The sequence below is a fragment of the Budorcas taxicolor genome, chromosome 6 (genome assembly GCF_023091745.1).
Source record: "Budorcas taxicolor isolate Tak-1 chromosome 6, Takin1.1, whole genome shotgun sequence".
In the NCBI taxonomy this organism is placed as follows: domain Eukaryota; kingdom Metazoa; phylum Chordata; class Mammalia; order Artiodactyla; family Bovidae; genus Budorcas; species Budorcas taxicolor.
Window position 1 is genome coordinate 29,734,284 of NC_068915.1, and position 25,389 is coordinate 29,759,672.

General features: G+C 37.1%; 1 protein-coding gene across 1 annotated transcript in view; it reads left to right on the forward strand.

The window, feature by feature from the left end:
* Window positions 1–25,389, forward strand: part of UNC5C (unc-5 netrin receptor C) — a 424,516-nt gene that overhangs the window by 159,617 nt on the left and 239,510 nt on the right. The window lies entirely within an intron of this gene.

Below are 25,389 nucleotides of genomic sequence, written 5' to 3' on the forward strand. Positions count from 1 at the left end.
GTCAACATAAAATTTTCAGACATCAAATAATTCCTTACCTATCCCTTTCAAAGGGTTTCCCTTGTGGCTCAGTGGTAAAGAATTCACCTGCCAAGCAGAAGACGCCAGTTTGATCTCTGGGTCAGAAAGATCCCCTGGAGAAAGAAATGGCAACCCACTCCAATATTCTTGCCTGGGAGATCCCAGGGACAGGGGAGCCTGGTGGGCTACAGTCTATGGGATCACTAAAAGTCAGGCACAACTAAAGCAACTAAACAATAACAACATCCCTTTCAAATTTCAGAGCCAACCACTTTTGTTTCTTCTGTTTTTTTGCATATCTGTTCCTACATAAACAGTTGATTCTATTGTTTCTTAACCTTTTTAGACATCCATGATTGACTTTCAACTATTGCAAACTGCAATTTATCTCTAGTATAACTCCCTTTTCCATCCCACATGCTCCCCTCTCCTATCTCCCCCATCTGGTAGTATAATACATTTTTGCTGCATGACTGTATAGATCATCATATTTATTTATTTTCTTTTACACTGTCTTGTTTTTGTTGAAATAGTAATTGCTTTTTTGCACCTCTCTGTGTTTTTTCTTTCTCTGTTTGTGTCCCTGTCTTTGTTCCCCCTGCACCTTAGATTTCAAAGTACTAATATTAATGTATTCCCAATGTTTCCACCAAATTCTAAAATTCCTCCCAGCAAGGCCACAGCATCATGAAATCTATGCACTGTTCTTTGGAAACAATAGTTTAGGAACCCTCTTGCCTCTGTCCCAGATGCATGGCTTTGGTGCCCCTCCAGGCTTGCTGCACAGCTGTCCACCTAAGATTCTGTTTCCTGTTGCCCCAGAAGTATCCTTTGCTTTTATTGGACATTCTGTCTCTTGATATACCTCATTTCTTCTTGTCTCATTTGCTCTTCAGTGTTGGTAAAACACATCTGTTGCTGCTGCTGCTGCTGCTGCTGCTGCTAAGTCACTTCGGTCGTGTCTGACTCTGTGTGACCCCCATAGATGGCAGCTTATTAGCCTTTTCTTAAGAGTAAACGTGAAAGAGAAAAATTAAATTATAGTGTCCTTTGTATGTGTGAAAATGATAGTCAATTGGTACAATGCTGTATATAGATTTCTAGATAAAAACTTTATTATCTAAAACCTTAGCTTTTAATGGGCTTCCCTGGTGGCTTAGCTGGTAAAGAATCTGCCTGCAGTGTGGGAGACCTGGGTTCGAACACTAGGTTGGGAAAATCCCCTGGAGAAGGGAATGGCTGCCCACTCCAGTATTCTGGCCTAGAGAATTCCATGGACTGTATAGTTCATGGAGTCGCCAAGAATTGGACACGACTGAATGACTTTCACTTCACTTTAGCTTTTAATAATTCATCATCTTATATCCTTTTTTGTTTTACAACCTTCATCTGCTATATGTCTACTTTTCCATTCTCTTTTTGTGTGTGTGTTTGTAGCTTTTATGTTTTATCTTTGGAAATAGGCATTTTAGGAGTGAGGTGCAACCATTCACTTATAACCAGTAAGTTGTATCTCTTTCATGAAACATCTAAAACATGCCTATTTAATGTCATATTTGTTGAATTTGCCATCAATAACCATTGAATCATTTTGATTTTAAAAACAAATATTTGCATTTTTAAATGTTTTTTAATTGCTGAAAATATAATTTGGAGTGGACTAGCTTTAAAAAATGTTTTAAGAATTACTTTTAGTTAACAATTTTAACCACTAAAATTTAGATGTTACTTTCATTCTCCAGGAGCATATCACTTTATTCCTCTTTGCTTGAGTTGCTTTATAAATTATACTGAGAAATTTAAATGTGAAAATAAGGAATGAATATACTTTGTTCATGAAGTAGGGGGGCTTAAAGGACTAAAAGAAGTCAAGCTTATGATCTATTTTTTGTTATATAACCTATTTTTTGGCCACATTCTGATAAATTTGGACTGTGAACCAAGTCTGCCCTAGTTGTATTCACATATCAGCCATGCCTAAACCACAGTTGTCAGGTTTCATTTTAGAGAAATGAGATCACACCTGGCCCTAATGGAATCAAACAATAACTTTTCAGATGATTTCAAGGTCTTTGAAAAGCCTGCCACAGTACCTGCAGATCATGCCATTATCTCCAAGAACCTCATGCTATTTAATGCAGCCTATTAACTGGAAGACAGGCAACTTCTCACCCAACTAACATTGATATAGATGATGTATTCCTGCAGATAGTTTGCAGAGCGTTGGGAAGCAGTGAAATAGAACTAGTAAATTATTAATTTGGGAGTGGTGTTAGAGGTCAAGATACTGGGAAGTGAAGTAATCTTGGAATCATATCTTGATCTAGCATGTAAATAGAGTTGTTTCTGTTTTTCAGAACTCATTAAGACAAGAGTTTCTATTTGTTTTCTACTTGGCTGACATCTTACATTTGCTGATGTCTTTTTTTTTTTTTTTGGCTAAATTCTGTTTTTTAAAAAAGAGTCTGTCCTAGACCCCAGGCTTATGGCAAGCAAAGTATTTTACTAAATGATGAAGCATTGGTTTGTGTTCCTTTTACATATATGATAGCCTTCTATTGATGGCAATTGGTAGTTTCCATTTAATGTGATTATATATGACGTTTTATAACATAATATGAAATTTTTACTTAATGAAGTGATTTTAACTTAAAAAAATCACAAATAATGCTTCAAGGCAAGTGAATATATCAGAAATTGTGAACATTCAACCAAGATTTAGTTCACAGGATGAGGGTAGGAGGCTTGGACTTTGGTTCTGTCTATAGCAAATGTATGACATGGGCTTCCCTGGTGGCTCAGACAGTAAAGAATCTGCCTGCAATGTGGGAGACCCAGGTTCAATCCCGAGGTTGGGAAGATCCCCTGGAAAAGGCAATGGCAACCCACTCTAGTGTTTTTGCGTGGAGAATTCCATGGACAGAGGAGCCTGGTCACATGAGTCAGACATGACTAAGTGACTGACACTTTCACTTTTATAGCAAATGTATGACATGAGTAGGTCATCTAACTTCTCCGTCTAAAATGAGGCATCAGACCAGATTTCTTATTTTTAAGCCCCTCATATTTCTTAAATTTTCTTAATTAAAAGATTTTCTTTTTTCTGACCCTTAATGTGTTGATTGGTTGTTTTTAGTTTGATGCAACTGGGGAGGAGTGAAAAATTATGAAGAAGCTGATGATAACCATCAACAGCATTCCACTATGGAACAGAGAAATGATAAAAGAACAAACTAGCTTTATTTGTTCATAGAATTTTAGAGCTGGTAGCACCCTTAGCAAACATAAAGACTAACTTCCCCTGCCAACATTTATTTAATAAATGAGAAAACTGAAGTATCTCAGAAAACTGATGAAACTCATTATCATACAGCTTAGTAGTTAGAGGCGAAAAACAACCTGGAACCTTGGACTTTGGCCTAGAACCCTGGGTTCATTTTCTACCTCTTTATATGACGTCATTATGGTATTCTGATATGGTTTTCAAACTTGTCAACCTTAAGAACTGTGGGTCATGCCAGGATGCTGAATTTTTTACATCCAGTACAATCAGAAATGAAGCAAAGCTCAGCCAAGTGGGCATTTAAAGAATCGTGTGCTCTGCTTCATCCATACCAGCACTTGATAAAAATACCTCAAGACTACTGCTTTTTTTCTAACATATTTTTGAGTGCATGCATGTGTGCTAAGCTTCTTCAGTCGTGTCTGACTCTTTGCAACCCTATGGACAGTAGCCCATTAGGCTTCTCTGTCCATGGGAATTCTCCAGGCAAGAATATTGGGGTGGGTTGCCATGCGCTGCTCTAGGTGTTCTTCCCAACCCAGGAATCAAACTCAAGTCTCTTATGTCTTCCACATTGTCAGGTGGGTTTTTTAACCACTAGTACCACCTGGGAAGCCCTATATTTTGGGGTAGTTTTGTTCAAAAATATTCTGTTTCCCTTCAGTGGTTAGATCTAAATGAAATATGAGGGGGTATAATCCCTTCCAGGAGAACATATGAAAATGAGCAGATGTTGTAAATTACTTCAAAATTGTAAACAGTTGCATTATTAATTTGTTTTCATAGTTGGTAAAATGAAATAAGTTATTCCCAAGGAAAAACAGAGGAGGAGAATGTGTATGCACTTTTTTATATTTTCCTCCCAGCCCATTAGTATCTATTGACTCTTCATCAATTTAATTACTGTGTCATCTACGTCTAATGCACTTGCCACAGAGTAGGCTGAGTAGTTTCCTTCCCCAAGGTAGCTTTCTGTTGCTAGAAAGCTATGCCTTCTATGGCCACACTGGCTGCTTTAGAAATACGCTCCTATTGATCACAAGAAAGAACTTTAAAAATTGACTCGAGAAACACTACTGAGGAAACGTACCAGCATTCCCTTCTTTAGTCATGACCTAAAGCAAATCCATAGAACAGTGCAGTGACATAGAGACGGAGGGAAATGGAAAGAGATGGACTTGGGCTAGAGGAAAGAAACTTGTGAAATAGCAATTGATCAGCAGCTGACAATGAGTATGGAAAATATGTTTCTGTTTTTATTTTTACAATAAAAGTGTTATATTTTAAATATTTAATTGACTCCCAAAGGGGAGCTCTACTACATTTGAAATGTAGTAGAAATAAAACAAAAATATCTATTAGGAAATATTTATTGAAGACTATTGACATCCCTGTGTAGAAGCTTTCCACAGCTTCCCACTGTCTGTCAAATTAAAGGCCTTCTCTTCAGCTTCTTCTCTTCATGAGCTTCTTCCCAAGTGCAAACCCAGCCAAGCTGACATGTTTCAGAACATACTCCCAGTCGCTCTACCAACACATTTGTGCTCAGGTTGTTTCCTTAAATGTTGTCTTCCCTGCCGACTCCCTAGCTCTTACTTTTGAAATGTCATGAATACTGACAGGCTTCTTTAAAGACCTTACTCTAGGAAGCCTTACCTGATTCTCCCAACTAGATGCAATCTTTTGCTCCTTTTTAAAATTTTAATACCTACTGCATTTACTCCTGCATTCCGCTTATTAATTATTGGTGCCCTTGTCTAATTCTTTCTCTCTGCCTCTAAGACTGTGAAGTTCTTAACCTCCTGAGCATAGAAGTAATTTATACTCATAAGGTTGAAAAGTTATCTTAAACACCTTACACTGTATTTTTTTAATTGCTATTTAATACATGAAAAGGTAAGTAACCCCAAATTTAGATCACTCAGGTTCACAGAAGAAATGTCCCAAGGACATTTAGCTTAGTTTATAACATGAGGGGAGGAAAAAAAGAAGCAATGTATTTAGACTAAAGGACTTTAGAGAAATTGCGGCCAAAAAATCAGGGTTTTTAGAAGGATTTAGCTAAGTGTAGGTAATAATCTAGAGATGTAGCCTGAACTAAAGTGGAGAAGGAGAAAGTATAGGGTACAACCATGAAATAGATAGTAAATATGTGTTATAATATATTTATATACTGATAGAGGGTTTTATAGTTTATAGGTTATTTTTGTGTGTATATTATCTTTGTCCTCAATAACACCCTGTAACACTTAAGTACTATAACCCTTTAAGGCCATCTGGGATTATCTGTTTATTCCTCTGCCCTTTGGTCATCAAAAACAGGAAGAGGCAATAGTGTGCATTTTTATTCCCCTCAAGGCTAAGCAGTTCTTCAAGAAATAAACAAATGGAGATTGATTATGCCTATTATACAAAATAAGTCCCTGAGAGAAGTGTGCTTGATCACAGAGCCCAGATTTAAACACAGGTCTTCTTTGTCCATGTCCAGAGCTCTTTCTTGCATGTCAAGGCCTCTGTGTGCCAAGAAAGCAAGGCCAGGTTAGAAGAGAGAAATATGGAAATGCAGAGCTGATGAATGCTACACAGAGGGTAGGAGTCATTTGAAAATTATATCCAACAGAGTGAAACATAAGTGATATCTTTAAGTTGAATAATAGCATTAAGCATTCTGAAAAAATGCTAGGAGGTAGAGGTGGAATTAAGTGAGCATGTTGCATTAGCAGTATTACATTTCACAAAATGAATAAAACTACAAATGATACATTTTTTAGGAACAGTTTTTAGGGAAAAACTAGATAATTAGTACCTGAAATTGCATAAAGATGGGAGAAAAACCATTTCTCAAATCTCTCTACTAATGACTGCTGTCCACATCTTCCAAAACCAACAAAAGACACCACTTTCAAGATGCTATCCTTGACATGCTTCATCATTCTCTGATATCCCTGACTTTCAGTTAAAAGTCAGTATTTCTTGAATGTCAACTATGCATATAGAGAATATACAAGTGAAAGCAAAATTGTTCCTGGCCTCTTATGAGAAGTCCTCATATCAGAGAGTTTTGCATGCTCAGATCTAATTAGCCTCATCTCATTTGGGCCCTTGGCCACTTGTTCTGCCCCAGATACCAGCAGGCGCTCCACCCCAGCCTGTCATGGATGAGAACTAGAATAAAAATATCTGAAGAGACACTGAATGTGCATGCTGAGTTCTTTGTATTGCTATCCAGTCTGTTTTTTTTTCAATAGATTTTCTTTCTTTTTATTTTTTATTCTTGGTTGCACTGGGTCTTCATTGCTGCACAGGCTTTCTCTAGATGTGACGAGCAAGGCTTACTCTTCATTTTGGTGCTCAGGCTTCCTATTGCCATGGTTTCTCTTGTGGATTATAGGCTGTAGGTGTGAGGGCTTCAGTAGTTGTAGCTTGCAGAGTCTAGAGCAGGTCTCAGTAAGTTATGGCAGATGGGTTTAGTTGCTGTGTAACATGTGGAATCTTCCCAGACCAGGAATTTAGTGCATGTCTCCTGCCTTGGCAGGCGGATTCTTATCCGCTGTGCCACTAGGAAAGTCCTATCCAGTTTGTTCTATACTATTGAATAATGTGTTTCCTGCAACAGCTTTAAAACTCCTCCCAAAGAGTACACTCTAGCTTATGCACACTGTAGTACCCTCAATTTTTATCAAGTTAAAGCCTCCCAATCAGAATATATATTGAAAAGAAAAATACATCTAAGATTATATCTCAAAGGAAAAAAATATTTCTTTTAATGAGAAATAGAAAAGGAAAACACTCTATCATCCAAAACTCAGTTGATAAAGTCAGAAAGAAAAAAGAAGAAAGAAGATATTTGATGTTAATTTGGATGTAATGCAGTTGTATTAGTTTCCTGCTACAGTAAAAAATACCACAAAGCTAGCAGTTTAAAATAACACACATCTACTGTCTCAGTTTCTGCAGGTAAGATGTCTAGGTATGCTCAGTGTCTGCCAGGCTACAGCACAGTTGTCAGCCAAGAGTGAGCTCTCATCGAGGCTCAGTGGGGTTGGGAGAAAGATCCACTTCGTGGTTCCCACAGGATGTTGGAATAAATCCTTACCTTATGGCTGTTGGACCAAGAGCCATATTTCTCTCCTGGCTGTTGGTGAGGTCTGCTCTCAGTTACCACCATCTGCCCACCACTCTTTGCCACATGCCCCTCTCAGACCATGACAGCCTACTTCTTCAAAGCCAACACAGGGAGCCCCTATCTTCTCAGACAGAACCTTTAATAATGTAATCTAGTCATAAGAAAGGCATCTCATCAGCTTTGCTTATTCTGCTGGTCAGAAGCAAGTCACAGGTTTCTCCTGCACTCAAGGAAAGGGAATTATACAAGGATTTAAATCATTGGTATTAGTTTAGGATATGTCCACTGCAATAGTTTTATCCACTTCAATGTGCATGTGTCAAAGATTGGTACATTTTTCTATAGAAATTTTAGGAACAAAATTGAATGATAGAGAAGTTAACCATTATTTTAAGAAATATATAAGTGAATATATGCAGGCATTGTGCTAGGTTAAGGATAAACAATGAAGACAGTCCGTTTGGTTGGGGAACATATACTGTAATGGGGATGACTTATTATTACAAGCAAATAAACGAAAGTCCTATTAATCTCTATAATTATAGTTTCTTGTAAGTGCTGAGAAGGAAAAGAACAGGGTTCTCAGAAAGAGATTAATGAAGGAAACCCACTTGGATGGGCTTCCCTGGTGGCTCAGACTGCAGAGAAATGGCTTGCAATGGGTTCGATCTCTGGGTCGGGAAGATCCTCTGGAGAAAAAAATGGCAACCCATTTCAGTATTGTTGCCTGGAAAATCCCATGGACAGAGGAGCCTGGCAGTCTACTGTCCACAGGGTCTCAAAGAGTCAGACACGACTGAGAGAGAGTATTATGGGAGAGAATAAAAAGCAATAAGTGCCCTAGGTTTGGTGATGATGGCATACTTCCTTAAAGAAATGTCATCTGACCACCCAAAGAATGCCTAGAGGTTATTCAAGAAGAAGGAAAGGGAACTTTAGGTAGGAAGAACCATCATGCAGAAGCTTTGAGGAGGAAAGACAAAGCCCATCTGAGAGACTGAAAAAGATCAGGGTAACTGGAGGAGATGCAGTGTGGATAGATGAAGGGCTATAGCCCTTGATAAGGATTTTACATTTATCCTGAATACACTGGGAGTCTATTGAAGGGTTTTCAGCGGGGAAGTAACATGATCCAATTTGAAAACATTTATGGAGAACAAATATTTTTGCACTTTTTTTCATCCTTAATAACTAGCTATTCTTGCCTGTTGTATGCAATACAATGTCTTTTTGTAGTTGTTGACAAGGTTTCCTGGTAGTCTGTAGGGAAGGCCCTACTTTAAGTAATTTCTATTTAATCATGTCTGATTTAACATTTTTAGAATACTTTTTTTTGGCATGATCATTTCTGTGTCTGGGGATTTTTTTTTCTTATTTTGTACTGATTGCATTTGTGTTTTAGGGGCATAATATTGCAGGTGACGTACTTCTATTCATGTTTGTTATCCTGATTATGTTGAAGATGTTAGAAAGACATGTGATATAAACAGCATGTTTAAAGTAAATTGACCTTATTTTGGAAGATTTCCATGGAGAAACATAGAAGCTAAGTTCTATATTTTTTCCAGTATTATTCAGGGAATTCATGGAGTAAAATAATGCTTTCCATTTCCTCTTACTTACTTACTTTGTTACTTGATAAACTGTATTTTTCCTGTGATTTTTATGTAATTAGTTCTAAAGCTGCATTTATTCTGAACGCCTTCTGTAGCAACCTCATTCCCACATAGAATTCACTTTTGGCAGAAAAAGGACATGCTGCTGAAGGGTTTTTTTTTTTTTTTTTTTTTTTTTTGCTACCAATTAAATAGTGAAAACATCCCACTGAGAAAGCACAGACTAAACTTTATCTCATTAAGACAAAATCCAGATGCCTTGTTTACTTGTGGTTGAAAATCAATGCCCTATTGTCTTCTAGACATACATAATTTGCAATAGAAACCAGAAATAGGAGGTATGCATTCATTGGTCTAAAATAGTAATTAAAATGCAAGTTTTTTATTTTCAGATGGATAGTTTTAGCAAATCAGCAATGGTTTAGAATGATATAAACACTCAGTAGGGAGAATCCTTTACTATGGTAGAACTGTACTGACTCTTGTACCTAGGCTGACACTCAAATAATTGTCGAATGAGTGATTGGATGAAGTTAGACTTCTGACTTGCAGCTGTTATTCTCAATAATTTGGTAGACGGTTTACAGAATCTGGCAGCCAGAATTGGCCAGGATTGGTATCACAATCAAGGTAATCTTGGTTGCAACTCTGGTAACATGCAGGACAGATTCAATTACTCAGCAGTACAGAATACCTTTCATTAAAATTCTAAAGAGATAATTTCTTCTGATTACCCAAGTCATCTTGATGACCTAAGTAAATAGTTTCGATTATAACCATGGAATCCTTTATTTCAATTTGCTTATTGTTAGAGATATAAATTTTCTTTCTCCCTTTTGGGAGCAAGAATGTATATTATCTACCATAACATTTTACATAGGAAGCAAAAAAAGCTACATTTGGCTAGTTCATTTTGGGAAATTGTGTCCCAAGGGTGCAATAAAGATGCCAATTTTATGAACAGATTGTAGAACTAGACACATTGAATTATGAAGATGGAGCAGAATGCAGACAATTAATAATACTACTACTCTAAAATATAGATGAGAGTTTCAAAGAAGTGTTTTTGATAGTTTTCTCAGTGTTGTGTGATGAGAAGAGCTCTACGCTCTACCTTGCACAGCTAATTTAAATGTGCTTAATTCCCTGAAGTCCATGTCTAAAAATTTGAAGGGGAGTAGAGACTCATACGTTATTTCTTCAGTAGATGGACGTTTGTCCAAAGAACTGAATTTTATAGGTGTTAACATCATGTACACATCATGTACATTCATGTTCTGGGCATCCGATGACATGAATAGACTGTAGACTAAAGCTATCAAAAGAACTTCTCAAGTTTCTACTTGTAGTATATGCTGTTGTGAACTGTACATTTTTCTATTTTGGCAGAATCTAATTTGTGTTTATTTGAAAACTAATTGTTAGTGAAATGTCTAATGAAAACTCAGGAGGAATATAAAGAAAATAAGTTCTTTGTCTAGACCAGAATTAGCTGCATCTTTTAGGTACCTGTTTCCTTACTACCTTTATCTAATATTGTTATTTAAAAATCATTAATGGAATGAGATTAACAGAAAAACAAATGTAAGTTCTCATGTCCATACTTATTTAGTTGAAAATAATACTGATTGGCAAAGATTTAACTACAGCAGTTTATTTTTAAAATTAATTTATTTATTTTAATTGGAAGCTAATCACTTTACAATATTGTGGTGGTTTTTGCTATACATGACATGAATCAGCCATGGGTGTACATGTGTCCCACCATCTTGAACCCACATCCCACCACCCTCCCCACCCCATCCCTCTGGATTGTCCCAGAGCACCAGCTTTGGGTGCCCTGCTTCATGCATTGAATTTGCACTGGTCATCTATTTTACGTATGGTAATATACATATTTCAATTCTATTCTCTCATATTGTCCCATCCTCGCCTTCTCCCACATAGTCCATAAGTCTGTTCTTTACATCTGTGTCTCTTTTGCTGTCTTACATATAGGGTCATCATTACCATCTTTTTAAATTATATATATATGTGTTAATATACTGTGTTGGTGTTTGTCTTTCTGGGTTACTTCACTCTGTATAATAGGCTCCAGTTTCATCCACTTCATTAGAACTGACTCAAATGTGTTCTTTTTGTAGCTGAGTAATATTCCATTGTGTCTATGTACCACAACTTCCTTATCCATTCATCTGCTGATAGACATCTGGGTTGCTTCTGTGTCCTAGCTATTGTAAACAGTTAAATGCAGCAGTTTATTAATCTTGAAATTTGGTGGACATTCTCACTTTGTGTAAAGCACTTGGCTTTCTCAGAATCATAAGTGAAAACTATTTTATATTCATTGGAAAAATTCTTGCTTCCCACTTATCAAACCCCTACTTTCCCCTTCTGTGCTCTGCTCCTTCCCAGGGCACCCGGACAGCACAGGTAGAATCCACACCTTTTCTCTTCCTCCCGCTGCTTCTCTGGCACCCAGCCTCCTGGCTTCCCTGTCTGAATGCACTGAACCCATGGACTCTGCCGTAGATCCTAGTGCACAGTACACAGGAATTTGTTGAATGTCAGTGTCTTGAAGTTCTTTGCATCTCGGCTCCTTTATCTATAAAACAGACATAATTACAATACTTACCTCACAAAGTATTTATGAAGATTAAATGAGCTAAATATAAACTAAATTAGTTAAATATTACATGTGAAACACTTAAGTTTGGCACACAGTATCATCGTCATTACCCTTCTACAAATTTAAATGCCCATTAAAAGTGGAGGGTGGAGGTGTTTTCATTCTTTGAGAAAAGAAAACACAGGTCATCACTCTTTCTCATCTCATAAATTTAGAAAATATTCCAAGTACCCTTGGAATCATATATCCAACACTTTTACTTTGTAAGTGAGCAAATGGAGCTCCTGAGAGCTGGACTGTCTTTACGAGATCACACAGCTAGTTAATGAGCACCAGATCCTGAATCCAAGTGCTCTGATACATGTAAGGTCAGCACTTGTTTTCTACTCAGCAGAATCTCCTCCTTTCTTTGTATTCCCGGGGTCCTAAAGGCACAAACCCTCAGAGTCATATCCTGTGGTTTATCTCAAGGTGAAATGCCTTGCCCTTTTTATCAGTTACCTGTTTATAATAGTCTGATTCGGAAACTCACAAAGTCTGATTCAGAAAAATAAAGAAACTGCTTTGGGATGAAGTCAGAGTAACTGTGCTGCTCTGAAAGCTGCCCTTATGCTCATTCCAGGTCAGTGAGATGTAGAGACAGGGCCAGTTTGACCAGTGTGCCAACAGAAGTGTTGTTGGTCCCTAGAAGGGCCCCAGGCTTAGTTTAATGTCCTGCAGTTGCTATCTTGAAATTCTTAGTATTTTTCAAATAAAGAATCCCACGTTTTCATGATCACTTGGCCTTACAAATTACTTGCCCAGTCCTCTGACAAAGTGGTGGATCTTCGTGGTAAGTACCTTCGTACTGGAAACGTTAGATCTGCTTTGAATGGAAGGAACTAAGATGCGAAACTCAGGACTGTTAAATCCCTCAATTAGTACTTTCATTGAAGTGGCATGCTGTACAGTGTTCAAAAAGAGGGTTCTTTAGCTTTGATATGGCATTTAAGAAGAGAAAAACTGCTCTGTGACAGCTGTATCCTTTGACAGGTCAGGAAGGAAACTAAGACCTAGAACTCTACAGATTTAGCCTGGACTAATTCCTCTTGATCTCTATTTAAAAGGGATTTGTTCTGATTTTTAAAAAATAAAGAACATAGTTTAACATATAAGAATAAAATGAATAGTGTCTTATTAGAAGCTGTGCAGAAGAAAAATTTCTTTACTGTGATGATAACCAGCATTTTAACCATTAACTGAATTAATGACTGTATTGGAAAAGGAAGACAATAACTTTAAAAAATCACATAAGTATATTGCTAAAAGGCAAGTAACTTTGTATCTAATTAGCAGTTGGTTAGTTTTTCAATGTAGAGGACTCAGAGCTCAAATTACTAGTCTACAGTACAAGGGGCTACATTTATACTGATGTGAAGAGAGGTTTGGCCAAATGACCTGCCCACCATGGAGGGCTCCTCCAAACCATTTAGCTTCTGGGCAGTGGAGGAGGGCTGAGGAAACAAACTGGTGGGAAATGGGGGGCTCACCGTAAATCTTTGCCCTTTGAATTAATTCTAGTTGACCTACTTGAGCAATGATTGAGGAATTTTTGATTCACTTTGCCCCCATCTATCCCCTGGTGAGCATGGGCTTTTTATTTTTTAATGAAACCATTTTCACAGCCTGTTGTTTTAGGTGTCAGCAACAGCAGAGACTGAGGTAATTTTTGTTGTTGTTCTTTTTCCCTTTTTTTCTTTTTTAATCAATTTTTCTAGTGCTATTTATGCTGCTGAATTTCTTTGAACCAGCATCTTTCTGCAGAGCGTTTTTTCTGGCAAACAGCTGGATAACACTAATAAAGGATAAAAATAATCCCAGGTAATAACAGTTGAGAAAAAAATAGATAGCAAATACCTTTTTAGAATTATAATGGTATATTTTTGTCATCCCTTTGATTTATGTAGAGAATCTGTTGGGAAATACTTGTCCAAGTATTGAACTTTTCTAGTCCAACTCATAGCCTATCTCTGGAGATCAATGGAAAAATATAACTTTATATTTTTTACTATTAAGGTGAACACAGTTTATTTAGTCCAGTTTTCATCCTTTGGCAGTCAGAGTAAGTAAAGAGCAATCCTTGTTCTACCAAGAGGAGTTTTCCAATTAGAAGCATTTTATTCACAGTACAAGGAGGGACTGGCTGTGCAGTTAGGTACTCCTAGGTTGTGAGATTTCATTACTGCCTTTCAAAAGTTGCTTTAGTAGGATTGAAGGCACCTTTAAGAATTATTCATAATGCTTCCAGAGTGGACAGAATTCTCAGTTAGATGGTTAGAAAGCACCTGGGTACAAAAATCAAGCTCAGCTAACTCTTAAAATAAAACAAATGTAGTAGCAATACTGCAGAGGATAGCAGATTTATTTCACTTTGTCAGTATGAGCTTCAGGCCATTGAAGCACCACTAAGGGCAATGCATTAACAATACTCAGTACAGGTTTGCAGATAAGATGTCCTTAGCCACCCAGCCATACATATTTACTCATTTTTCTATTTCTTAATAAAGCTATGAGATAATAGGTTTTCAAAAGTGAGTACCATTATCATTACTTTAATTATATTTACATTCAAAACTGTCCTCCAGGTTTGATACTTACAGGAGAGACATTATAGTAAGCTATCTTTAAAAAAAGATCATATAGAAATTGCTTTTGAATTCTGTTTTTTGAAGCATCTATAATTTGTAGAATAGCTGGTTGTAAAAAATTAGAAAATGACCATTTTAGGTTTTTAATTTCAAGTGAATAAATCATCATGGGAAGACAGTTTCAGCATGCTAAATATTCTCTATATAAACTTAGCAAAATGACACTCATGTCCATATATCAGGTTGGGGCAGGCAGTTAGAAACAGCAATAATATTTCATTAGATCACAGAAATAATATTTAGAATCAACGAAAATTTTAAATATTTGAAAATGTTAACGGGGCCTAGTGGAACTTCCTAGTCAAGTCTAGACTGTCAATTGGAGTAACTGAAATTTAGAAAATACTCCCGAAGAACTTTAAGATATAAGACGTTTCCTGTGGAGTTATCACTTCAGCCCACATAGTTTCCATAAGCATTTTAAAAGAAGAGTTTTTTGCTTCCTGTCTTGACATCCCTCCTTGATCCCTCCAACAGTGTTCCACAGTCAGGGAGGATGTTCAGGTCACAGAAGTTCCATCTTGGAAAATTCAAATTACTTACATTCACTCAACATTTTGTTTTATCCTTTGGCCTTCTGAAAATAATAACTCCTAATATATTGGTGTTGGGGGGTAACAGGGCAGTCAACAGGCATGACTGTCAGATTCCTTCTGACCCATCTAATTCCTCCATCTGTTCTCCTCCCACCTTGCATTTTATCACGAAGTGACACATAATAGAAGAGTAGTATAATAAATCTAAGCCTGTGACTTAACTGTGTTTCCCCAAGGGCAGAGATCCCTTCTGTTTCTTTTCTCTTTTGTTTCCAGGTTAAAGGGTGCATTTGTGGACATCTAATACCGTGCATGCTGATCTGAAGGAATTTCCCCAGGGGAATGTGAGATGTATATATCTTATTTATAGTTTCCCAGGATAATTTTACTTTTGGATAGTCATAGTTAAATCAATATGGCCTTAGTCCTTCCTGCAATACAGGCAGATTCTTTACCGCTGAGCCACGGGGGAAGCCCAGCCTCAGTCCTTCCAAACCAGTAACATATGTTTAGCTAAACTGATTTATAAAAATCTGATGAACTGAAATTCTCTAATTTTCTCTCTTGTGATATTTTTAATCACTTTGCAACAGTAAGGTTTTTATGGTAAAATAATGCATTAGAAAGTTGTTTAGATAATTCAAATTCTTTTAAAAATAGCTCTGTCAATTGCTTAAATTTTGCCAAAATCTGTACCATTTTTAAACTAATTAATGACTAATCATTTTATTGGAATGTTTTCTTCTCACATAAAAATTGCATCAATTATATACTTACTTTCTACTCACAGAAAATTTTAGAAATAACTGTCTGCATACATGAGTGGTCCACTGCTTCAGTCCTGTCCAACTCTTTGTGACCCTATGGCCTGTAGCCCGCCAGGCTCCTCTATCCAAGGGACTCTCCAGGCAAGAATACTGGAGTGTGTTGCCAAGAAATAACTGTATAATTACTCAATAATGAACCAGGTTTCTGGCGGGGGGTGAGGAGGTCCTTGGTTGAAAATTGAGTAAAATTTTAGGCAGTTTAGTTCCCATTGTCTCAAAGATATAACTCTATTAAAAATTCATTAATTTTTCAAACTACATTAAAAAATATTATGAGTACCTATTGAAAAGTACTGTTTTTTTCTCATGGAAAGAACATAACTTACATTATAGTTTACAAAACATGGTAGGTGAAAAAGTTAAGAGGTTTCTCATCATTAGGACACTACCTACCAAATAGTTTTAAATCTGTATTTAATAGATATTCTTACTGAGTTCTAGAAACTTACATAGAAGATGAGTGGTGTTGACAGTGAAAGAAAAGGAAAGAGTGAGAGATATATTGGAGAGAAAGAAATGACAGTTCTCTGACTGTCTCACTCATCTCTTAGAAAAATGATTTAATATATGAAAATTGCTTAACATAATTTATGCAATTGTCAGAAAATGACAATCAGTATAATATACTGGAAAATGATTTAGACTAGTTGTAGTTCTGGCCTCCCCATTTTCTAAAATGTGTCAATTGGACAACATTTATCCATTTCGTGACTCAGATTTCTCCTCTGCCATTTCAGTCAGTTCGTGTCCCAACTTTTTGTGACCCCATGGACTGCAGCACGCCAGGCTTCCCTGTCCATCACCAACTCCCGGAGATTGCTCAAACTAATGTTAGTGATGCCATCCAACCATCAAATCCTCCATCATCCCCTTCTCCTCCTGCTTTCAACCTTTCCTAGCATCAGGGTCTTTTCCAAGGAGTCAGTTCTTCGCATCAGGTGGCCAATGTATTGGAGTGTCAGCTTCAGCATCCGTCCTTCCAATGAATATTCAGGACTGATTTCCTTTAGGATTGACTGGTTTGATCTCCTTGCAGTCCAAGGGACTCTCAAGAGTCTTCTCTAACTCCGCAGTTCAAAAGCATCAATTCTTCAATGCTCAGCTTTCTTTATGGTCCAACTCTCACATCCATACATGACTACTGGAAAAACCATTGCTTTGACTAGATGGACCTTTGTTGGCAAGATAATGTCTCTGCCTTTTACTATGCTGTCTAAGTTTGGTCTCCTCTGTGAAAGGGATTAAAAAGCCTGTCATAGGTTGTTGTGGATTAAATATGGAAGTTCAGTTCAGTTCAGTTGCTCAGTCATGTCCAACTCTTTGCGACCCTATGAATCGCAGCACGCTAGGCCTCCCTGTCCATCGCCAACTCCTGGAGTTGACTCAGACTCATGTCTATCAAGTCAGTGATGCCATCCAGCCATCTCATCCTCTGTTGTCCCCTTCTCCTCCTGCCCCCAATCCCTCCTAGCATCAGAGTCTTTTCCAGTGAGTCAACTCTTCACATGAGGTGGCCAAAGTACTGGAGTTTCAGCTTTAGCATCAGTCCTTCCAAAGAAATCCCAGGGCTGATTTCCTTCAGAATGGACTGGTTGGATCTCCTTGCAGTCCAAGGGACCCTCAAGAGTCTTCTCCAACACCACAGTTCAAAAGCATCAATTCTTCGGCTCTCAGCCTTCTTCACAGTCCAACTCTCACATCCGTACATGACCACAGGCAAAACCATAGCCTTGACTAGACGGACTTTAGTCGGCAAAGTAATGTCTCTGCTTTTAATTATACTGTCTAGGTTGCTCATAACTTTTCTTCCAAGGAGTAAGTGTCTTTTCATTTCATGGCTGCAATCACCATCTGCAGTGATTTTGAAGCCCCCCCGCCCCCACCCCGCAAAAAAAAAATCTGACACTGTTTCCACTGTTTCCCCATCTATTTCCCATGAAGTGATGGGACCGGATACCATGATCTTCATTCTCTGAATGTTGAGCTTTAAGCCAACTTTTTCACTCTCCTCTTTTACTTTCATCAAGAGGCTTTTCAGTTCCTCTTCACTTTCTGCCATAGGGGTGGTGTCATCTACATATCTGAGGTGATTGATATTTCTCCCGGCAATCTTGATTCCAGCTTGTGTTTCTTCCAGTCCAGCATTTCCATGAAAAATGGAAAGCATTCTGTAAGAGTCAGCTTTTTAGAATCCATTTAGAATCACCTACTTTTAGAGCTAGAAGGTACCTTTGAGGATGATGAGACTCCTCATTCCCATTTGGGAAATGAGAGAAGCTGCCAGGGAAATAGTGATCTTTGCTCCACGTCACACAAAACTTGGACCTCAGTTCACACCTCTTGACTCCCTGTGTCATCTCTTTTTTTTAATTGTGTATCTGTTGTTTGTTTTGTTTTATTATATCTACTTTTAGAATGTGACTCAAAGGATAGAATGCCATCAGGGTTATTAAGAAGTGTAGGGTTATATCTTATCTCTTTTGAAAATGTAGAAGCCAAGAGTGAGAATTTATAGATTATTTAGTGTCATGCTTCCTGGTTTAGAAGCTCTAGGGAATGTGCCTGTTTTATATTATCTTGGAAATGTATCTTACCTGGCTAGTTTCCAGCTAAGATTTTTACCAAACCCTGGCTTTAACCCATCAGTAGTGTTGTAGCTTCCCAGGGAGCTCAAACAGTAAAGAATCTGCCTGCAATGCTGGAGACCGGGGTTCAATCCCTGGATTGGGAAGATGCCCTGGAGAAGATCCCCTGGAGAAGGGCATGGCAACCCACTCCAGTATTTTTGCCTGGAGAATCCCATGGATAGAGGAGCCTGGTGAGCTACAGTCCATGGAGTCACAAAGAGTCAGACACAACTGAGTAACTAACACACACAGTGTTGGAGCAGGGCTTCCTAGGTGGCAGTAGAGGAAAGAACCTGCCTGCAAATGCAGGAAATATAAGAGACATGGGTTCGATCCCTGGGTTGGGAAGATCCCCTGGAGAAGGTCATGGCAACCCACTCCCGTATTCTTGCCTGGAGAATCCCATGGACAGAGGAACCTGGTGAGCTACAGTCCACAGGATTGCAAAGAGTCAGACATGACTGAAGCTACTTAGCACAGAGCACAGCACAGTGTTGGAGCAATGGAATGAACCAGACACCTCCAAGTCTCCCAGTTTCCCTTTTGTTTGGGGTGATTTATCTCCTGCTGAGTCTACTTAATAAAGAATGTGAGTGATGCCTCTTACTGTCCAATAACAAGAATAGAAAATATGATTGAGAAGAAAATGTTGCATTTTCATAACTGTTGGGGCACACTTTTAAACTATTTTTGAGATAAGCAATGTACTTTCAACTTTACCTTCTAGAACATCTCTATCTAGTAGAATGATAATGCACACTGAACATGTAATTTAACATTTTCTTGTTGTCATTGTAAAAAAGTAAATGGAAGTAGTGTTAAAATTAAGCTTAACATTATTTTAACTCCATATATCTAAAATATCATCTCAACATATAATCATTATTTTAAAAATATTAATGAGATATTTTACATTCTCTTTTTAAACTATGTTTTTGAAATCCACTGTTTATTTCATACTCACAACACAGCTTAATTCAGATGCTAAATTTTCATAAGAAGTACCTGATTTGTATTGAATTTCATAAAATTTGCATTTGAAAAATAACTTTGCACACCCTAACTATTCCGAAGATACTCTAAAAAAATTCCTTTTACTGGATTAAATATCAATTTAGCTTGTCAGTTATATTAGCCAGATTTTTAATGCTCAATAGACACCATATAGGATAACACAGAAGCCTGTGCAATGCTCTTATTTTAGCTTATCCCTATTTCGGTGAGAGAAAAAGAGAGTCAAAAATCCACCTATCCATCTACTTTATTTTATTTCATTGACTAATGCTTTATTTTGTTACGGGCAAACACCTTCTCCATACTTTTTATAGTAAATACTTAGATTTTCCTTTTCATAGTGACTAGTAAAACATACATTATGAGAACTGATGGGAAGATAAATGTTGTGAAATTGCCTTAACTGTGATTATTAGTGCTTGAATTGACCAGATTTCCTCCCCAACAGCTTTGAATGCTTTGTGGGTTTATATAACTGTGTGCCCTGCTTCATAAGTACTTTCAAAGTAACCTGCTTTGTTTCACTTGATTGCTCTAGTATGGTTAAGGACAAATGTTTTGGAATAATAACAGGCCTAACCAAATTGCCAACTGGGAGATCCATGGAATATGCTTAGGGCAGCTTTTTGCAGCATTTCTTGTACCTGGCAAATCATTTTAGTAAAAATGTTTAGCTTCACAGTAGACTCTTAACTAGCAGATTCTAGAAAATACTTTTTATATAACATATAGGCTTATCAGTTACCATTACTTTCTGAAAAATGCAGGTTCTGAGGCCATGTAGAGAGATGGCATAACCAAGTAAACAAAAGCATGGCTCGTGGGTCAGGCTGTCTGTGTTTGTATCATGATTCCACTATGTATAAAATACATAAATTTGTGCAAAGTTACTTCACCTTTCCAGGCCTTAGTTTTCTCATTTTAGAATGGAAATCAGAATTGGATTTACTTAATAGGGTTGTTAGAGAACCAAATGAGAATACATCCTCCACCCTGTGCTTGGCACAAAGTAAGTGCCAAATTCAGAATATGAATTTTTACTATATAAAACTGCTGCAACTATAGGTATTGTCAAACTTTAAACCCATTTCCAAAGATTAAAAAGAGGAACAGTATATGCTGTATGTAGCTATGGTGAAGAAAAGTCAAAGTGTATAAACCCTGAAGAGTGGAATATCAAAGTGAGGAGTTTCCAGTTTCTTTTTTTTTTCTTTTGGATTAGTGTGTAAGTTCTTTCTCCCAAGACATAAAAGGAACTATTCATCGCTTTCATTGTGAAAATTTTGCTTTTCTTACCTGTTCCTAGATGACTAGTTTGCATATGTTTTGAAATAAGACTTTATAAACAAATTCTCAAAAATGATTCTATGAATAATAGATCAGGCTTTTAATCAAGGTAAGGTTTTATGTTCTGAAAATTATAGCAAAGATAAACATCACGAAGTACATTTACTAGTTTTATGTATTGCCAGATTGGTAAATTACTGTACGTTTTTTGCCATCCTATTATTGTTGTTGTTGGTTGTATTTTAATTTACATCATTCTTCATGTTCCTCAACTCCTATTTCTCATAACTCTTTTCTGTATTATTATTATTAATGTGACATTTGTTATGTTTATAGTGTTTGCATAAAAATAGATCATCTCTGTTAGGTAGTTTTCAATGTTAAAAGCAAATGTGCTTACTCATTGACTATGAAAAATATCCTTCTGGAACAAATATAGAACCATCCATCTCTTCAGCGGAATTCTTATGGGCTTTGCTTATCTACCTAACTACCTTGAAAACATAGCTTGGAAATCATTCCCATACTTTTGGGGAGCAGTCAGTCATTTAAGTAGTTCTACTAAACAGCCAAATCCTTGAGATAATCAGGTTGTTACAAGTAAAATATTTTAGGAAGGGGGTCTTTGTTACCTTAAGTGAAAACTGACACTGAACCAATGTTTAAGATGCATTATCATGGGCAGAAAAAATCTAACTTTGCTCTTTGACAGGGTTAGTTACAAAAGTTCATAGTCAGGTCAGCAAAGGAAGAAACAAGGTTTTAGCATTTATTTGGCATTTAAAAAAAATATTGAGTTGTAAATTTTGTATGTGCATGGAGTTTCAGGTCACTTTCTTTTTCTTTACATTTTAAAAGTGAAACTAAGTCAGAAAGTGACACAAAATTAGAAATGTCAGGATATTTAATTAGATGAAGGTGAAAGAGAAGAGTAGAAAAAGCTGGCTTAAAGCTCAATATGACAAATAGATGGGGGAAAAATGGAAACAGTGGCAGATTTTATTTTGCTGGGCTCAAAAATCACTGCGGACAGTGACTACCACCATGAAATTAAAAGACACTTGCTCCTTGGAAGAAAAGGTATGATAAACCTAGACAGCATGTTCAAAATCGAAGACATCACTTTGCCAACAAAGGTCTGTATTGTCAAAGTTGTGGTTTTTCCAGTAGTCATGTATGGATGTGAGAGGTGGACCATAAAGAAGGCTGAGCACCAAAGAACTGATGCTTTCAAACTGTGGTGCTGGAGAAGACTCTTGAGAGTCCCTTGTACAGCAAGGTGATCAAACCAGCGAATCCTAAAGGAAATCAATCCTGGATACTTTTTGTAAGGACTGATGCTGAATCTGAAGCTCCAATACTTTGGCCACCTGATGCAAGCAGCTGACTCATTGGAAAAGACCCTGCTTCTAAGAAAGACTGAAGACAAAAGGAGAAGGGGCAGAAGAGAATGAGATGGTTGGATGGCATCACCAACTCAATGGGCATGAGTTTGAGCAAACTCTGGGAGACAGTGAAGGACAGGGAGGCCTGGAATGCTGCAGTTCATGAGGTCCCACAATGCTGGACATGTCTTAGCAACTGAACAACAACAACAAATGGCTATTTCTCTTTAAAGATACTGAATTTGAACAAATAGAGCATGGTGTCACATAAACCATGAATGCATTTTAAAAATATATTATTTCTTTATGAGTTAGAATACATATGTTTTCTTCCATATATTGATTGATATCCTTTAGGTTTAACATTTTATTTATGTAAGGGAGGAATGAAAGAGAGGTAAGTGTATCTAGAAGACCAGAGTTTAGATCAAACATTATTGTAATTGTCCAAGCCTTAGTAATATAATTTGCATTTCATTGACATCTTGTGTAGGTTTTTAATCTTGGATTACAATCCTTATGAATGTCCATTAGAATCTACAAGAAGATCTTCTTGGAGAGAAAACAAATACTTTACTACATTAAATTAAGTATAAGAGGAGCGCAAGTTAAGCAAATTTTTGATGGGAAGCGAGAACATCTTTAGCGTCTTCCCTTCCCAACCTGGTCCTGGTGTCTCCTGCTGTCAACATCCTTGTCCCCAAGAGAGACTAGCACATCACAGCTCTGCAGAGTTTGTCCATTTTTATTTGAGAGAACATCACCACCAGAGAGGCAGAGAGATTGTGTGCATCTCAAGGTATAAACAGGCATTAGAAAGAGAAGTACAGAGAGTTTCACATAGAAACAGTAGAATGATCAAAGGTATTCATGTCCAACGTATGCAACTGTTGCTAAGTGTGCTCAGAAGAAATATTTGAGTGCATCAAACGATGAGTGCTTTAGTGAGGAAGGAGATAAGACTGAAAAAATATGAAGACATGAATGCTCTGCCAGCAGTACATGCAGAAACTGTATTTGGGCATAACAGTAGTGTCAAAGAGAACAGTTAGAAATTGGATTTAATAGTACAAGAATCAGCTAGGGGGAATGAAGAAACAGATGTTAGAAAAATTACAGGGACAGATGCTGCAAGTTATGATGGATGGTTAGAAATAAGTCAAGATAAGTTTCACAATGGGTATCAGTAATAATAGTGGCACCATTAACAGACTCTTTACATAGACAGAATGTTAGATGTCTTTTGAAGAGGACTGAGACTTTTGATGTTTTAGCTTTGTGTAAACCTGATTCAGCCCTTGACCAGCTCTTTGGCTTGGTGTTTTGCAGCAATTGTCATCCTAATAGAGCCTGATTTTTCTCAGATCATTTCTAAAATATGGACAAAGAAAAGAATTCTGACAGAGTTCAAGTGGATACTAAATTAAAAAAAAAAAAAAAAGAAGAAGACTGTCATGATGTTTTTCTTAAATATGTTTAATTTGAGATTCCAGGAAGACCTCCAGGTAGCTGTCTACTGGAGTTGTTTGTTATCATGGAACCAGACCTTCAGCCCCTGACCAGCACTGGAGATAAAGTTTGGATAGCCATTAGAAAAAATAATAATTTTGTTGTAAGAATATAAGAATTTACAAGTTTATAAGCACTGTTTTGTCTCTTCCTTCTCATGTAAAAACATCTACTTGATAGCAATAGAAACTTCTGAAATTTTTAATTGCAGAACCCTGGAATAATACACTATGCTATTAAAATTCTTCTATGTTTTATGAAGTATCACTGAAAATCATTTGGCTTTGGTTCTTACTTGTGTAATGATGATAAAAATGAATTTTAATGAGAATATAAATTTTTTACAAGAACAAAATGAAATTGAGCAGTACAATATTATATATTCTTCTAGCTTCCTGCAAATTGTAACCTACCACTTTTTATAGGTATGAGCAACTCAATATATCTACACAATACAGAAAAAACCACGAGCAGCACAGTTTGTTTTCATAGTATGCTTGACATAAAATGAACTCTTTGTGTGCATGAAAAATTTTTCTTTCTTTGAGAGTTTGCAAAGCCCTGAGTGAATGAAAAATGTAAACAGGGACCCATAATTGTTCTAGTGACTGAAAACATTTCATTTCACTCTGAGGGATCTCCCATTGCCACTTCCAATGGGCTCCATACCTCCCTCTGGGCATAAATGCAATGTGAGGGAACTCATTGCCCTTCTCCCCTCTTTAAACTCTGTTCTTTTCTTACATTCTTTGTCTAAATTACTGGTTACTCAGCTGACATAAATACTACTTGGCTTAAAAAGTTCAATTTGATACACTTACCAAGAAATTATGTATAAAATATATGTGAAAATAAAAAATTGAGACAGGCATAGTCCATCCTATCAATAAACCTTAAAAATCTTTTATATTTTCTTCCTCATCTTCTCCAAGGCCACTGGTTTGGTATGAGCCTCTGTAATCTCTCACCAGATTTGCAGTATCTTTCTGCCTACTCATCCTTTTTGCTGTCTTTTACCCCTTCCAGTCCTTCCTCCACACAACAACCAAAGTAACCTATTTTTAAATGGGAATCTGGACCCGTCAGTATCCCTTGGAAAATTCTTTATTGGCCTCTTACCAGGATGCCATTCAAATTTCTTTTCCACTGCCAAGCCCTTATCTACTCTCCAGGCTTTATCCCTAGTCCTGCACACAAGCCTGTGTTCCAACTCTGCCAGACTTTCTGTGCCACTTCACAGCGGCTCTGTTTCCTTACTTCTGTAACATGGAGACTATGTAGAGTGTTCTCAACCCACTTGCTGATGTAACAAGATACTGCTAAAACATGATCTCCTCTGACCTCCTCCCTTGTAGACACAACTTGTTCCTTTTAGTTTATACTTCTATTATTCCTGTAATTCTAATTATTTTTCAATCTCTCCCTCCTTTTAACTGTGAATTCTTTAAAGACTTTCCATAAGCACCTTGTATATATGAGCCCAAGCACAGGACTTGGCACAGAATAATTAATAAATCTTTCCCTCATGAGTTGATTTAAGAAAGTAGGCAGAAATGGGCTTAACATTGGAAAAATATTCAGATCTCTTATTAACCTTACCATTGACAAGCTTTCACATAAAACTTGTTGCAAAATATGTGTATATATCCACATAATGTCTATGTTATTTAGTTGCCAAATTGTGTCCAACTCTTTTGCAACCCCCTGGACTGTAGCCTGCCAGACTCCTCTGTCCATGGGATTTCCCAGGCAAGAATACTAGAGTGGTTTGCCATTTCTTCTCCAGGGGATCTTCCCAACCCAGAGACTGAATCCATGTCTCCTACAATGGCAGGCAACTTC